This window comes from Marmota monax, unplaced genomic scaffold (genome assembly GCF_021218885.2).
Source record: "Marmota monax isolate L192 unplaced genomic scaffold, Marmota_monax_Labrador192_F-V1.1 WCK01_AAM20220418_F8-fsc00164, whole genome shotgun sequence".
In the NCBI taxonomy this organism is placed as follows: Eukaryota; Metazoa; Chordata; class Mammalia; order Rodentia; family Sciuridae; genus Marmota; species Marmota monax.
Window position 1 is genome coordinate 3,139,764 of NW_026693313.1, and position 14,693 is coordinate 3,154,456.

At 46.9% G+C, this 14,693-nt stretch overlaps 1 protein-coding gene across 2 annotated transcripts in view; it reads left to right on the forward strand.

Moving 5' to 3' along the window:
- The window catches only part of Zdhhc14 (zinc finger DHHC-type palmitoyltransferase 14), a 265,926-nt gene that overhangs the window by 229,648 nt on the left and 21,585 nt on the right, over positions 1-14,693 (forward strand). The gene's annotated exons all lie outside the window — the stretch shown is intronic.

The following is a 14,693-nucleotide window of genomic DNA, read 5'->3' on the forward strand; positions in this document are numbered from 1 at the left end:
GTTGGCAGCTCTTTCCTACAAATCCCTTTCCTGAACGCGGCCAGACCTGCAGTGACAAGGTCTAGAACAGCCCGCCCTGGCCTTGGGAGCACGGTCACTCCAAAGGGCAGAGGGGGCGGGGGATGAGCCAGATCACAAACATGCTGGCTCCTTCTCCTCCTCAAACTCCTGCTGATGCCCGGGTCGGGGCTGTAAGGGCACGTCTTAAAGCACACTGAGTTTTAGGTACCATAAAAAGACAGATTGCACTTGGCATGGGAGTCAGGAGAAGCTGCACGTGCTTCACAGAAAGGTGGAGGCTGAAGGCATCTGTGCAGGTTTTGGAAATGGAGAGTGGGGGGGTTCTAGCAGGGGCCTGGGGGAGGGGCACCGAGGAGCCTGAGCCAGGCCTGGAGGCAGATGCAAGGGTGTGTTGGGGTAGATCCCAAGCCTGGCATTGGGTCCGCTCTCCCAAGGACCCACAGAGTGCCCAGCAGGTTGTTGGGCATCTGGAAGTGCAGGGTGCCCAGCCCGCCTTTGCTCACACTCAGGTCCTGGGGAAACAGGGAGGCACTGTGACAGCTAAGTCCTGGTGGGGCGGAGGGTGTGTGACAGCGTGAAGCCTGAAGGCAGTGGGGTCCTTTCCCCCACTGAATGCTGGGGAACCAGGCATAATTTCGGAGTGTGTGGCATCATCAGAGCTGGCTTGTCATTTTATTTCTCAAGAATATTCATCTTACAGCAGGGAGCATGACAGAGTGAAGTGGTGAGTGGAATAATGTGAATAGGAAAGAGCCCCAGATGGAAATCAGTGACGAGGGGACACTCAGTGGGAACCAGCAGGGCAGTGTGGACATGGGAGCCTTGTCGTGGGAGGGGTGAGGGCCAGGAGGAGACAAAGCTGATCCTGAGGGTCCTTCTCAGGGCGCCCTGGAGGAAGAGGGTCACAGTAGAAGGGGAGAGCTAGCACTGGATCAGGAGAAGCCACGAGTTTTGAGATATGTGTAAGAAGAACATTGAAGATCACACAGGTGGCCCTCCACATCGGCTCACAGCAACTTTAGGGTCCTCGGTAGCTCCTGCCTGTAAAATGGAAGGAGGGAAAAGATAAGTGCCTGAGAAGGTCCCAACCTCTTAGGAAACTACCAGTCAGGCCGGCTGGGAGCCACGTGGTAACACCTGCTCACACACGGTGACATCTGCTTGCAGACTCCCCAGGCCCTCAGAGGAAGAAGCCTCAGAACTCGAGCCAGGAGAGCCAGGGGTCCCTGGGCATCCTCCAGGAAGACCCCAGAGAGGGGAACCCTGCCATCCACAATCACAGCAGTGTAGCCTGACATTATGGCCCCACTAAAGGGATTGTGGTCACTTTTAATCATGACTTACTGTCCAGTTCTCCCCAGATGACAGGATTTTCTGTGGCTGATAAATCAAATGGTAATTGATTCTGCATCTGTGGAAGCTTTCCACAGAAAGCCTTCTGGTCCCTAATCTGCACTCACTGGGACACTTCCCCATCTGGAGGGCACCATGGCCTCATGGGCATTGTCCGTTTTTATTGTCCATTTTAATGGAATTTAATGGCGGGCTCAGAGCTGGCCCGAGTGCATCATGTGGCACCTTCCCTGGCCTGTCCATCCTGATAGCTGTTGACATTCAGAGGGACCCCAGAAAATGGAAGAACTGTGCTCCTGCTCACTGCAACACCCGGGCACCAGTGAATGTTCCACAGGGACCAAAGCCACAACCTGGTTCTCCTAACTCCAGCCTTGCTCCCCGCAGGGAATGAGATGCTCCCCTCTCCCACAACCAGTCAGATTGGGGGTGTTTCATGAAGAATAAGCGTCAGATTGTATCTCATAAGATTCCAAAGTTGGGGAGGTTGCTCAGTTTTTAAAATCACCCCAGTGAAACATGAGTGCTTTCTGATTGTAAAAATGTTTCTAATAGCCAGGAAAATAAGAGTGAAAAAGGAAATGTTGACCCTTGCTCCATTCGTTGGTAGGAAGCCTGGCCAGTTTCTGTATGTCCTTCCAAAGTCTCCACAGAGCTGGACACACACATGTGCTTTCATATACCTGTATCTGACCAGGGGATTGTTAGTACCTGAAAAGGGTCCCACCGTTTGCCTTGTTTTATAATCTGATTAATTATTTCCTGGAGATATTTCTGCATTAATATATAAATCTACTTCATTCTTTTTTGCACTGCTTTATAAAATTCCAAGTGTACATAGGATAGTTCATTCTTCGATAGATGGATAATTAGATCTCTTAATTTTTTAACTGGTCAAAAAAAAATGAGATAGTGAGTTTTCTTCTATGTGGATCTTTGTGCACAAGGTTGGCATTCATCTGGGATTGATAACTAGTTGTGGAATCTCTGAGTTGAAAGTTAAGCACATTGTAAATGTTGGTAGACCTGACAAAGCAAACGGTCCTCTAAAGAGATTGTACCAACTTATCACCCCCACCCCTAACAGCCTCGACAGCACTTGGTATCAGTCTTGGCATTTTTGCCAATTTGAAGGGGAGAAAAATATCTCATTGTTCTAATTTCTATTTTCTGTATGATAATCATGTTACACATGTTGGTTTTTTCTCTCTTATCACAAGGTACCAACTCATACCCGTGGTCCATTTTCTTCATGGGGTTATTGTTTCTTTTCTGTTTACACATAGGAGTTCTTTATGTATTCTCAACAATAATAACCTCTTAAATCTCTTAAATATCTTCTGCCAATTTGTGCCTCCTAGTCTGTTACTTACCTTTTAGTTTTACCTTTTTATGAAACAATGCTTATTCAGGAACTCAGTCTACAAATCTTACACTAGCTGGCTCCTAGATTTTGCCTATCAAATTTACCCCCAAATTTATTTCCTTTATTTCCATCTAATATCTTTATATGCTGTTTATGTTAAACACAGTAATTTGTCAGTTATATAATTTTTTCCCTGTGATGTGAGCTGAAATCCTTTATCTCTCCCAAGTGTTTAGTGACATGTCACAATAGTTCTTTCTATTCTGTTCCCATAGTTTAAGAACTATTGGGTCTCAGTGTTCCTTTACACTGTTAAAAATTGAGGACCCCAAAGAACTTTTGTATGTGTGTATTGTGTGTGTGTGTATGTGTGTGTGCATGTTGGTTTTTTATAGTGTTTGAAAATAAAACTGAGAAAATTTTAAAATACAGTACCCACCCAGTGCATCATGGGCAAGGGTACCTCCCAGGGGTAGGTAGCCCTAGAGGACACCCTCACAGTGCAGGAGGGAGGGAGAGGGAAAATGGCAAAGGCTGTTTGGAGATTGATGGGAATGTGGCTTTGACCTGGAGCGACCTTGAACACTTACTTTCTGGGGACTCTGAGGGTCCGTGGGCCACACTTTCAGAACCACGGGTCTGTTCCTTCACCCCCGTCCCACAAGCCTGTGTCTGGCCTCTGCCCTGTCCTGTTGCTGCCCCTGCTGTTGCTGCCCCTTGTTTTACTGATTGGAAGTCTTCTCCTGCCTGCTGTTGGGGTCACCCAGCAGATGCAGAAAGCTGAACCTGGATATCTACAAGTGTTGAGGCCAGCTCTGCCCAGAGGACCGCGGAGCCCCTGCCCCCGTCTGCTCTGCCGTCAGAGCCCTTCTTATTATTTCTGAGAAGACATAAAGACAGGTGACGATTCTTTTTCAGAACTTCTCACCTGTTTTTGTACCTTTTATCACCTAGATGAAGTTTACAGTCTGTTAGTCAAATTCCATCTTTCAAAACACCAGTTGGGATTTTGACTGGGATCCTAGTGACTTCTAACATTAATTCTGGTGACTTCTTATATTGTGATCTGGCACATCCTCACGCCTTCATTGCCCCATGTCCAAGCACGCGGGTGAAGAGGATGTGAGAGAAAGGATGTGGTCAAATGCCCCTCAGGGTCTGTCATTCGTACAGATTGCCACAGTCCCTGCCCCAGACAGCGTAGCAGGCTTGCAGGTGACAGTGCACAGCTGTGTTTTCCGGCCCCGTCTGGGGTCATCCAACAAATGAGGAAAGCTTGCCAGACCTGAATCTAAAAGCGCTAAACGCTGGTGTCGACTCTGCCCAGAGGACAGCGGAGCCCCTGCAGCCATCTGCTCGGCCATCAGAGCCTTCCTGCTGGAGGCGTTGCTATTTCATACTAGTCGTTAGGGGAAAGAAACGATCTTAAGCAACACGTTCTCTTCTATTTTACACACCAGAATACTTTATGCGTCCAGTTCCCTCCCAGGACAGAGAACCTGGAGCAGAATGACATGCGTGAGGACCTGGGGGCACACACACCTAGGGCACATCAAGAAACACCCCCTACCACGGGGTGGCCCCAGGACCTCAACAGCCAAGTGCCAGGAAGGAGAGAGCCAGTGGCCCAGCCCTGGATGTCAGCAGCCCCACCATTCTGGAATCCCACAAAATCCAGTAAATAAGAAAACTCACACAACACAGGCATGCACAGGCTTTTTAAAGGATTGTCTAGATTTGGCACTTGGTGAAAAATACTGTCCCCAGCCTGACTGGGGTAACGGGTGGAGAAGACAGGTAATGATGGTGTGTTGGCAGAGATGAGCTGTCCATGAAGGATTGGCACTAAGGCCATAGGACTGAGGACCAAGGCTCAGTGGCAGTCTCTGCCTTGCCACTGTGAGTGCTGAGGCCCACCAAGTCACAGGTGATGAGTGCCAAGGCCAACCAAGTCACTGCCACTGTGGGGAGCCTTGGGATGGGTTCCCTGTCTCCTAAAAGTCTAGAGACCAGGTTCAGTTCTGTTCTGCCATGAACTGCTCTGACGAACGCAGAGGCCCTCTCTGTGCCTCAGCCTCCTATCTAAAAGTGGAGGGATTTGAATAAATAGGGGCATCTTACCTCCAGGTCAATGTGTATCTATGGTAGGCCTCAGGAGAGCTTTTAAGGCTCTTAATATTATAAGAAAATTTGGTTTTATGTGCATTTTTCTAAGACTAAGGCAGGAAGCCAAAGTTAAAGATATGGAGTCCCTGATCTCTCACCACTTGATTCTCCAGTCCTGGGGCCTCCCAGGCCACCTTCCCACAGCATCTCCACGTCCATGCATGGCCTCTCCTCTGCTTACCTTCTCACTGCACAGAGAGCCCCTGTTCCCTCAGGGGAGGGAGCTGGTCCTTCCCACCCTCACCTGAGCCCTGTGCAGAGCTCCATGCCCAGCGGGCACTTCTGGGGTTCTGAGGACTCAAGGGAGGGGCATCTGCAGATCAGCACTTGTTGAAGTCATTGTCAACACCCTCAACATCTAGTGCATTAACCAGTGGGCAACCTGTGGGATTGGGGCCATGGGGAGTTGGTAGCCATCCCCAGCCACTGTCTTAGGGAGGATTGGAGGAGCTGGCAGAGGCTGACAGTGGTGACTGCTCTAATTCAAAACCCATCTCAGCAGTAAACACACAACCACTTATTAAATTGGCTCCCAGCGGAATTGGCTTGTTTCTTCTCATCTCTATTTTTTTATTTTTTTAATATTTATTTTTTAGTTGTAATTGAACACAATATCTCTACTTTATTTATTTATGTGGTGCTGAGAATCGAACCCAGGGCCTCTCACGTGCAAGGTGAGTGCTCTACCGCTGAGCCACAACCCCAGCCCGTCCTCTCATCTCTCTTAAAAAAAAAAAAAAGAAAAAATTCAGTAAATGGGTTTTGATACACACAAGAGAATTTCTATTTCTTGATCTTATCATGCTGTAGATATTTTCTATATCTAGGGGTTGTGAGATGAGTTGTTTGGGTATTTGTGCCTCTGTGGATGTGAGGGGAACGAACTCCTTCAGCTGCCCCAGCGTCTCGAATCCCTCACAGGGAGTGTCCCTATGTCCCCCAGCAGGGGAGATGGGGAAAGGAACCAGCCCTAGGCTCAGCGGTCTCACTGGCAGGGCTCATTTCCAGCATTTGACTCCCAGCTCTGCTAATTCCTAAGCACAATTCTTCACGGCTTCCCGCCTCGGTTTCCCTCTCTGCTGCTGGGAATGCCCTCCCCTTGCATTGCTCTGAGGGGTGGTGAGTTGGTCCGTGTGAAGTCTTTGGAACGGTGCCTGACACATGGCCAGTGATGCCAGCCATTGTTCTGAGTGACAGCGATGATTTATTTCTCAAGACACCCTGACTGAGGGGCTGTCAGCTGGGGACAGGGCAGCAGAAGTGGGCTGCGTCTTGTGTCCTCCCTTGGATTCATGTCATTTTGACCCAGGGGCAGCCTAACAGCAGCACTGCCCTCTGTTATGGATGAAATGTTCCTGAAGCACGTGAGATAGGAATGTAGGAAGTTGTATTTTTTTCTTTTTTTTTTTATTTTTAATTTTTTATTGTGGGTTGTTCAAAACATTACAAATTTCTTGACATATCATATTCCACACTTTGATTCAAGTGGGTTATGAACTCCCACCTTCACCCCATACACAGATTGCAGAATGACATCAGTTACACATCCATTGATTTACATATTGCCATACTAGTGTCTGTTGTGCTCCGCTGCCTTTCCCATCCTCCACCCTCCCCCCTCCCCACCTCTCCCCTCCCCTCCCCTCCTCTCTCTCTACCCCCTCCACTGTATAACCCTGAGGGTCTCCTTCCATTACCATGCAATTTCCCTTCTCTCTCCCTTTCCCTCCCACCTCTCATCCCTGTTTAATGTTAATCTTCTTCTCCTGCTCTTCGTCCCTACTCTGTTCTTAGTTACTCTCCTTATATCAAAGAAGACATTTGGCATTTGTTTTTTAGGGATTGGCTAGCTTCACTTAGCATAATCTGCTCTAATGCCATCCATTTCCCTGTAAATTCTATGATTTTGTCATTTTTTAATGCAGAGTAATACTCCATTGTGTATAAATGCCACATTTTTTTTATCCATTCGTCTATTGAAGGGCATCTAGGTTGGTTCCACAGTCTTGCTATTGTGAACTGTGCTGCTATGAACATCGATGTAGCAGTGTCCCTGTAGCATGCTCTTTTTAGGTCTTTAGGGAATAGACCAAGAAGGGGAATAGCTGGGTCAAATGGTGGCTCCATTCCCAGCTTTCCAAGAAATCTCCATACTGCTTTCCAAATTGGCTGCACCAATCTGCAGTCCCACCAGCAATGTACAAGTGTACCCTTTTCCCCACATCCTCGCCAGCACTTGTTGTTGTTTGACTTCCTAATGGCTGCCAATCTTACTGGAGTGAGATGGTATCTTAGGGTGGTTTTGATTTGCATTTCTCTGACAGCTAGAGATGTTGAGCATTTTTTCATGTACTTGTTGATTGACTGTATGTCCTCCTCTGAGAAGTGTCTGTTCAGGTCCTTGGCCCATTTGTTGATTGGGTTGTTTGTTCTCTTATTGTCTAATTTTTTGAGTTCTTTGTATACTCTGGATATTAGGGCTCTATCTGAAGTGTGAGGAGTAAAGATTTGTTCCCAGGGTGTAGGCTCCCTATTTACCTCTCTTATTGTTTCTTTTGCTGAGAAAAAACTTTTTAGTTTGAGTAAGTCCCATTTGTTGATTCTAGTTATTAACTTTTGTGCTATGGGTGTCCTATTGAGGAATTTGGAGCCCGACCCCACCGACTGTAGATCGTAGCCAACTTTTTCTTCTATCAGACGGCGCGTCTCTGATTTGATATCAAGCTCCTTGATCCATTTTGAATTCACTTTTGTGCATGGCGAGAGAAAGGGATTCAGTTTCATTTTGTTGCATATGGATTTCCAGTTTTCCCAGCACCATTTGTTGAAGATGCTATCCTTCCTCCATTGCATGCTTTTAGCCCCTTTATCAAATATAAGATAGTTGTAGTTTTGTGGATTGGTTTCTGTGTCCTCTATTCTGTACCATTGGTCCACCCGCCTGTTTTGGTACCAGTACCATGCTGTTTTTGTTACTATTGCTCTGTAGTATAGTTTGAAGTCTGGTATCACTATACCGCCTAATTCACACTTCCTGCTTAGCATTGTTTTTGCTATTCTGGGTCTTTTATTTTTCCATATGAATTTCATGATTGCTTTCTCTATTTCTACAAGAAATGCCGTTGGGATTTTGATTGGCATTGCATTAAACCTATAGAGAACTTTTGGTAATATCGCCATTTTGATGATGTTAGTTCTGCCTATCCATGAACAGGGTATATTTTTCCATCTTCTAAGATCTTCTTCTATTTCTCTCTTTAGGGTTCTGTAGTTTTCATTGTATAAGTCTTTCACCTCTTTTGTTAGGTTGATTCCCAAGTATTTTATTTTTTTTTGAAGATATTGTGAATGGAGTGGTTGTCCTCATTTCCATTTCAGAGGATTTGTCGCTGATATACAGGAATGCCTTTGATTTATGCGTGTTGATTTTATATCCTGCCACTTTGCTGAATTCATTTATTAGCTCTAATAGTTTCTTTGTAGAGCCTTTTGGGTCTGCTAGGTATAGAATCATATCATCTGCAAATAGTGACAATTTAAGTTCTTCTTTTCCTATTTTTATGCCTTTAATTTCTTTCTTCTGTCTAATTGCTCTGGCCAGTGTTTCGAGAACTATGTTGAACAGAAGTGGAGAGAGAGGGCATCCCTGTCTTGTTCCAGATTTTAGAGGGAATGCCTTCAGTTTTTCTCCATTCAGAATGATGCTAGCCTGAGGCTTAGCATAGATTGCTTTTACAATATTGAGGTATGTTCCTGTTATCCCTAGTTTTTCTAGAGTTTTGAACATAAAGGGATGCTGTACTTTGTCGAATGCTTTTTCCGCATCTATCGAGATGATCATATGGTTCTTATTTTTAAGTCTATTGATGTGGTGAATAACATTTATTGATTTCCGTATATTGAACCAGACTTGCATCCCAGGGATGAATCCTACTTGATCATGGTGTACAATTTTTTTGATATGTTTTTGTATCCGATTCGCCAGAATTTTATTGAGGATTTTTGCATCTAGGTTCATTAGAGATATTGGTCTGTAGTTTTCTTTCTTTGAAGTGTCTTTGTCTGGTTTAGGTATCAGGGTGATGTTGGCCTCATAGAATGAATTTGGAAGTTCTCCCTCCTTTTCTATTTCCTGAAGTAGCTTGAAAAGTATTGGTATTAGTTCTTCTTTAAAGGTTTTGTAAAATTCTGCTGTATACCCATCCGGTCCTGGGCTTTTCTTAGTTGGTAGTCTTTTTATGGTTTCTTCTATTTCCTCAATTGATATTGGTCTGTTTAGGTTTTCTATATCCTCCTGACTCAATCTGGGCAGATCATATGTCTTAAGAAATTTATCTATGCCTTCACTATCTTCTAATTTATTGGAGTATAAGGATTCAAAATAGTTTTTGATTATCTTCTGTATTTCTGAAGTGTCTGTTGTGATATTGCCTTTTTCATCCCGTATGCTAGTAATTTGAGTTCTCTCTCTTCTTCTCTTCGCTAGCATCGCTAAGGGTCTGTCGATTTTGTTTATTTTTTCAAAGAACCAACTTTTAGTTTTGTCAATTTTTTCAATTGTTTCTTTTGTTTCGATTTCATTAATTTCAGCTCTGATTTTAATTATTTCTTGCCTTCTACTTCTTTTGCTGTTGTTTTGCTCTTCTTTTTCAAGGATTTTGAGATGAAGTATGAGATCATTTATTTGTTGGTTTTTTCTTTTTTTAAGGAATGAACTCCAAGCAATGAATTTTCCTCTTAGAACTGCTTTCAATGTGTCCCATAGATTCCGATATGTTGTGTCTGTGTTTTAATTTATCTCTAAGAATTTTTTAATTTCCTCCTTGATGTCTTCTATAACCCATTGATCATTCAGTAACCTATTGTTCATTCTCCAAGTGATGTATGCTTTTTCCTTCCTTCTTTTATCGTTGATTTTCAGTTTCATTCCATTATGATCAGATAAGATGCATGGTATTATCTCTACTCCTTTATATTGTCTAAGAGTTGCCCTGTGACATAATATATGATCTATTTTTGAGAAGGATCCATGTGCTGCTGAGAAAAAAGTGTAACTGCTTGATGTTGGGTGGTATACTCTATATATGTCAATTAGGTCTAGGTTATTAATAGTGTTATTGAGTTCTATAGTTTCCTTATTCAACTTTTGTTTGGAAGATCTGTCCAGTGGCGAGAGAGGTGTGTTGAAGTCTCCCATGATTATGGTATGGTGGTCTATTAGACTCTTGAACTTGAGAAGAGTTTGTTTGACGAACATAGCTGCACCATTGTTTGGGGCATAAATATTTATGATTGTTATGTCTTGTTGGTGTATGGTTCCCTTAAGCAGTATGTAGTGTCCCTCTTTATCCCTTTTGATTAACTTTGGCTTGAAATCTATTTTATTTGATATGAGTATGGACACTCCTGCTTGTTTCCGAAGTCCATATGAGTGATATGATTTTTCCCAACCTTTCACCTTCAGCCTATGTATGTCTTTTCCTATCAAATGCGTCTCCTGTAGGCAGCATATTGTTGGGTCTTGTTTTGTGATCCATTCTACTAGCCTGTGTCTCTTAATTGGTGAGTTTAAGCCATTAACATTTAGGGTTATTATTGAGATATGGGTTGTTCTTCCAGCCATATTTGTTTATTTCTGTTACTAAACATGGTTTGTTTTCCTCTTTGATTACTTTCCCCCACTTTACTGTCCTACCTCCCACTGTTGGTTTTCATTGTTATTTTCCATTTCTTCTTCCTGTAATGCTTTGGCGAGGATGTTTTGAAGAGATGGTTTTCTAGCTGCGAATTCTTTAAACTTTTGTTTATCGTGGAAGGTTTTAATTTCATCTTCCATCCTGAAGCTTAATTTCGCTGGATACACAATTCTTGGTTGGAATCCATTTTCTTTCAGTGTTTGAAATATGTTATTCCAGGATCTTCTAGCTTTCAGAGTCTGTGTTGAAAGATCAGCTGTTATCCTGATTGGCTTACCCCTAAATGTAATCTGCTTCCTTTCTCTTGTAGCTTTTAAAATTCTCTCCTTATTCTGTATGTTGGGCATCTTCATTATAATGTGTCTAGGTGTGGATCTCTTATGATTTTGCACATTCGGCGTCCTGTAGGCTTCTAGGATTTGGGATTCTGTCTCATTCTTCAAGTCTGGGAAGTTTTCTCGTATTATTTCATTGAATAGACTGCTCATTCCTTTGGTTTGGAGCTCTGTACCTTCCTGTATCCCAATGACTCTTAAGTTTGGTCTCTCAATGTTATCCCATATTTCTTGGATGTTCTGCTCATGGTTTCTTAACAGTCTTGCTGAGCTGTCTATGTTCTTTTCCAGTTGAAATACTTTGTCTTCATTGTCTGATGTTCTATCTTCTAAGTGTTCTACTCTGCTGGTAGTATTCTCCATTGAGTTTTTAAGTTGGTTTATTGCTTCCTGCATTTCTAGGATTTCTGTTTGTTTGTTTTTTATAACCTCTATCTCCCTGTATAGTTGATCCTTTGCTTCCTGGATTTGTTTGCGTAATTCATTGTCGAAGTGATCTTTCATTGTCTGATTTTGCTGTTTAATGTCTTCCTTGATACTCCAGATCATCTGAAGCATGTATATCCTGAATTCTTTATCTGACATTCCATCTGCTGCAGCTGTTACCTCTTCTAAAGTTGCATTGACCTGCATTGCTTGTGGTCCTTTCTTTCCTTGTCTTTTCATACTGCTTGCATATCTTTCCTGCAGGCGCGGGCGGCGGCTCTGCTCTCTCCTTATTCCAATTGGGGTGTCGTGGCTACCACGCCGGCAGGTCACTGGGCCTGTTCTGGGCGCTGGCGGCGGCTCTGTTCTGCCCCTACTCCAATTGGGGTGACGAGTGTACCACGCCGGCAGGCCACCGGGCCTGATCCGCCAGTCGGTTGCAGGTTTGCCTACCCTGCTGGCGCGGGCGGTGGCTCTACTCTGCCCCTACTCCAAATGGGGTGACGTGTCTGTCATACCGGCAGGCCACTGGGCCTGTCCCGCTGGTCGGTCGCAGATCTGCCCACCTTTCGGGCATGGGTGGAGGCTCTGCTCTGCCCCTACTCCAATTGGGGTGTCGTGACTACCCCGCCTGCAGGACGCTGGGCCTGTTCCTGGCACGGGCGGTGACTCTGCTCTGCCCCTACTCCAATTAGGGTGGTGTGTGTACCACGCCGGCAGGCTCCTGGGCCTGATCCGCCGGTCTGTTGCAGGTCTGCCTACCTTGGAGGCGCAGGCGGCGGATCTGCCCTGCCCCTCCTACCACGCCTGCGGACCCCTGGGCCTGATCTGCAGGTTGGTCACAGGTCTGCTCACCCTGCGGGCACGGGTGGTGGTTCCGCTCCGCCCCCACTCCAATTGGGGTCACGTGACCACCACACCGGCAGGGCCTGATCCGGACGTGGGAGAAGGATCTGCTCTGCCCCTACTCCAGTTGGGGTGACGTGTGTACCACACTGGCAGGCCACTGGGCCTGACCCGCCAGGCTGTCACAGGTCTGTTTACCTTGCAAGCGCGGGCGGCGGCTCTGCCCTGCCCCTCCTACCACGCCCATGTACCACTGGGTCGCGGGTCTGCCCACCTTGCGGGTGCGGGTGGCGGCTCCGCTCCGCCCCCTCTCCAATTGGGGTCACGCGGTCACCACGCTGGCGAGCCGCTGGGCCTGCTCCGGGCGCTGGCGGCGGCCCGGCTCCTCCCCTCTGGCTCGACGACAAACTGAGGAGACTCGGGTGTCTGTGCCTCACCCCCCCTACCAGGAGACCAACTGTTTATGTCGCCACTGGTATTGATGAAGTTCTCTCCTCCACCGCTTTCTGATGACATCAGATCTCTGCCATGTTGGTATCCTATGCGAATGGCAGCATTTCGTTCCCCTTGCCGGGCAACCAAAGCAACGGGTGAGTCCTGACCGGCCCTCAGCAGGACCCGGACCGAGAAGCAGTTTCCGAGGGCTCCTAGCCTCGGGCCAGGGAAGTTCCGGGAGCCGGAACTCGGCCGCTTAGTGCTTGGTGTATGCTCTGATAGGAGCAGGGTCCAAGAAGCAGCCTCCTTTTACCTTTGACCATGTCTGGTTCTGGCCTCCGCAGGCTCCGCAGCCCTGGGCCAGGGCGGTTCCGGGACGGTTCCGGGAGCCGGAACTCGGCCACCCCGCGCTCGGTGTTCGCTCCGATAAGATCAGATTCTAAGAAGCACCCAGGCACTGAACCCTAGCAATCTGTCTGCAAGCCGCAGGCGAATGGCAGCCTGAAATTACCTGTTCTGTGGCTGAATGAGCTGCGGTCAGTCGAAACAGGGATGGTGACGTCAGCTTTCCAACATGGTGGCTGCTGGCCTCCTCTGTGGTCTGACCGGTGTGGAGAACCGAGATGGACCGCTTCCTTCCCCTGTCTCGAACCCAGAATTCAGCCCTGAGTGCGGTGCTTGCGCGGCTGGCAGAAACTGCAGCGCTGTAACCCTGCGTCTCTATCCCAGCGCGCGCTGCAGACTCTAGCCGCGGGGCGATTTGCTGAATAAGCAGTGTTACCCTCCGTGCGACAAACCTCTCGCGTTTGAGTCCCCGTAGCCGATCCTCGTGCGATGGAAATCCTTCCTCCAGGTTCCGGCGCACCCCACTATTGCTGGAAATTCCTAACAAGATATCCTTTAGCCGTCCTGACTTGTCATACTCCCACACAGTGAAGCAGCACACGGGGGCAATGCACTCCCCTCGCCGCCATCTTTCTAGTCCCCTGTATTTTTTTCTTGTTGCTGTAAACCTTTAAGAGTCCCCAGGCACTGGTCACATCGCCCACTAATGGGGACAGTAACTGTAGGTGGTTTGCAAAGGGAGCAGCAGCCAGGAGATGGGCAGGAGCCCCTCTGCCTGCTGTGACTCTTCCCACGTTACACACCGGTTTTTATATGGTTCCCACATGTGAACGTTGTGTCTATTTTCGACTCACTGTGGTTACACCTGGATTGTCAACTTTTGGTGACACACGGTATTTCTGAGATTGAGGCTCAGCTCTCTGCATATTATTCAGTAAATATATCCTTTGGTTCCCTTCTTCATTCTCTCCCTTTACCTTTGACCATGTCTGGTTCTGGCCTCACACATCACCTCCTGTTTTACCTCCCTGTGTCTTCTCCTTCCAGCTGAGACTCAGACTCATTACTGGTGTCGTCGCCTCTTGCATCTCCTGGTTTTCCTGACTCGGTCTCCCCTCTGGTCCCCTCATCCTTTTCCCTGGATTCCCCTTCTGCTTTCCAGCCTGTGTGGGGAGTGAATCCCACCTGGCTGCCTCCCCAGGCTGTCCCTTCTTAGATGGAGCACCTCTGAGTCCTGACCTGTTGGAAGGCTATAGAGAACAAGGTCACCCATGCTCCATGGTCTACCATCTGTGTGTCCCATGTGCACACCAGGCTCCCAGTATGGCCATTTGCCCACTGAGGTAACCCCTGGAGAAGCAAAAGGTTCACCCAGCCCAGTGTCAGCCCTGGGTGGGGGATGCTTCCTTGCACCTCTCTTATCCCCTCCGGGTCCTCACCCTGCCCTCTCCCCCATTGGCTTACAGCCCACAGAGGGAAGCCCATTCATTCCTCCTGTTTTGAGCACAGCCCCATGGGCTGGACAATGACATTTGTTGATTGTGCTCTGACAGATTGTGGCACTGCCCTGGGTAATGTATTCAGTTCTTCAAAAGATGAATTTTCTCCGACCTGGAAAAATCGATAGTGACGCATCAGCATGATCTCTACAACTTGCATCCTGGGAAGCCTGAGGAAAGTGCAAGGGCTTCCTTCCCCAGCCCG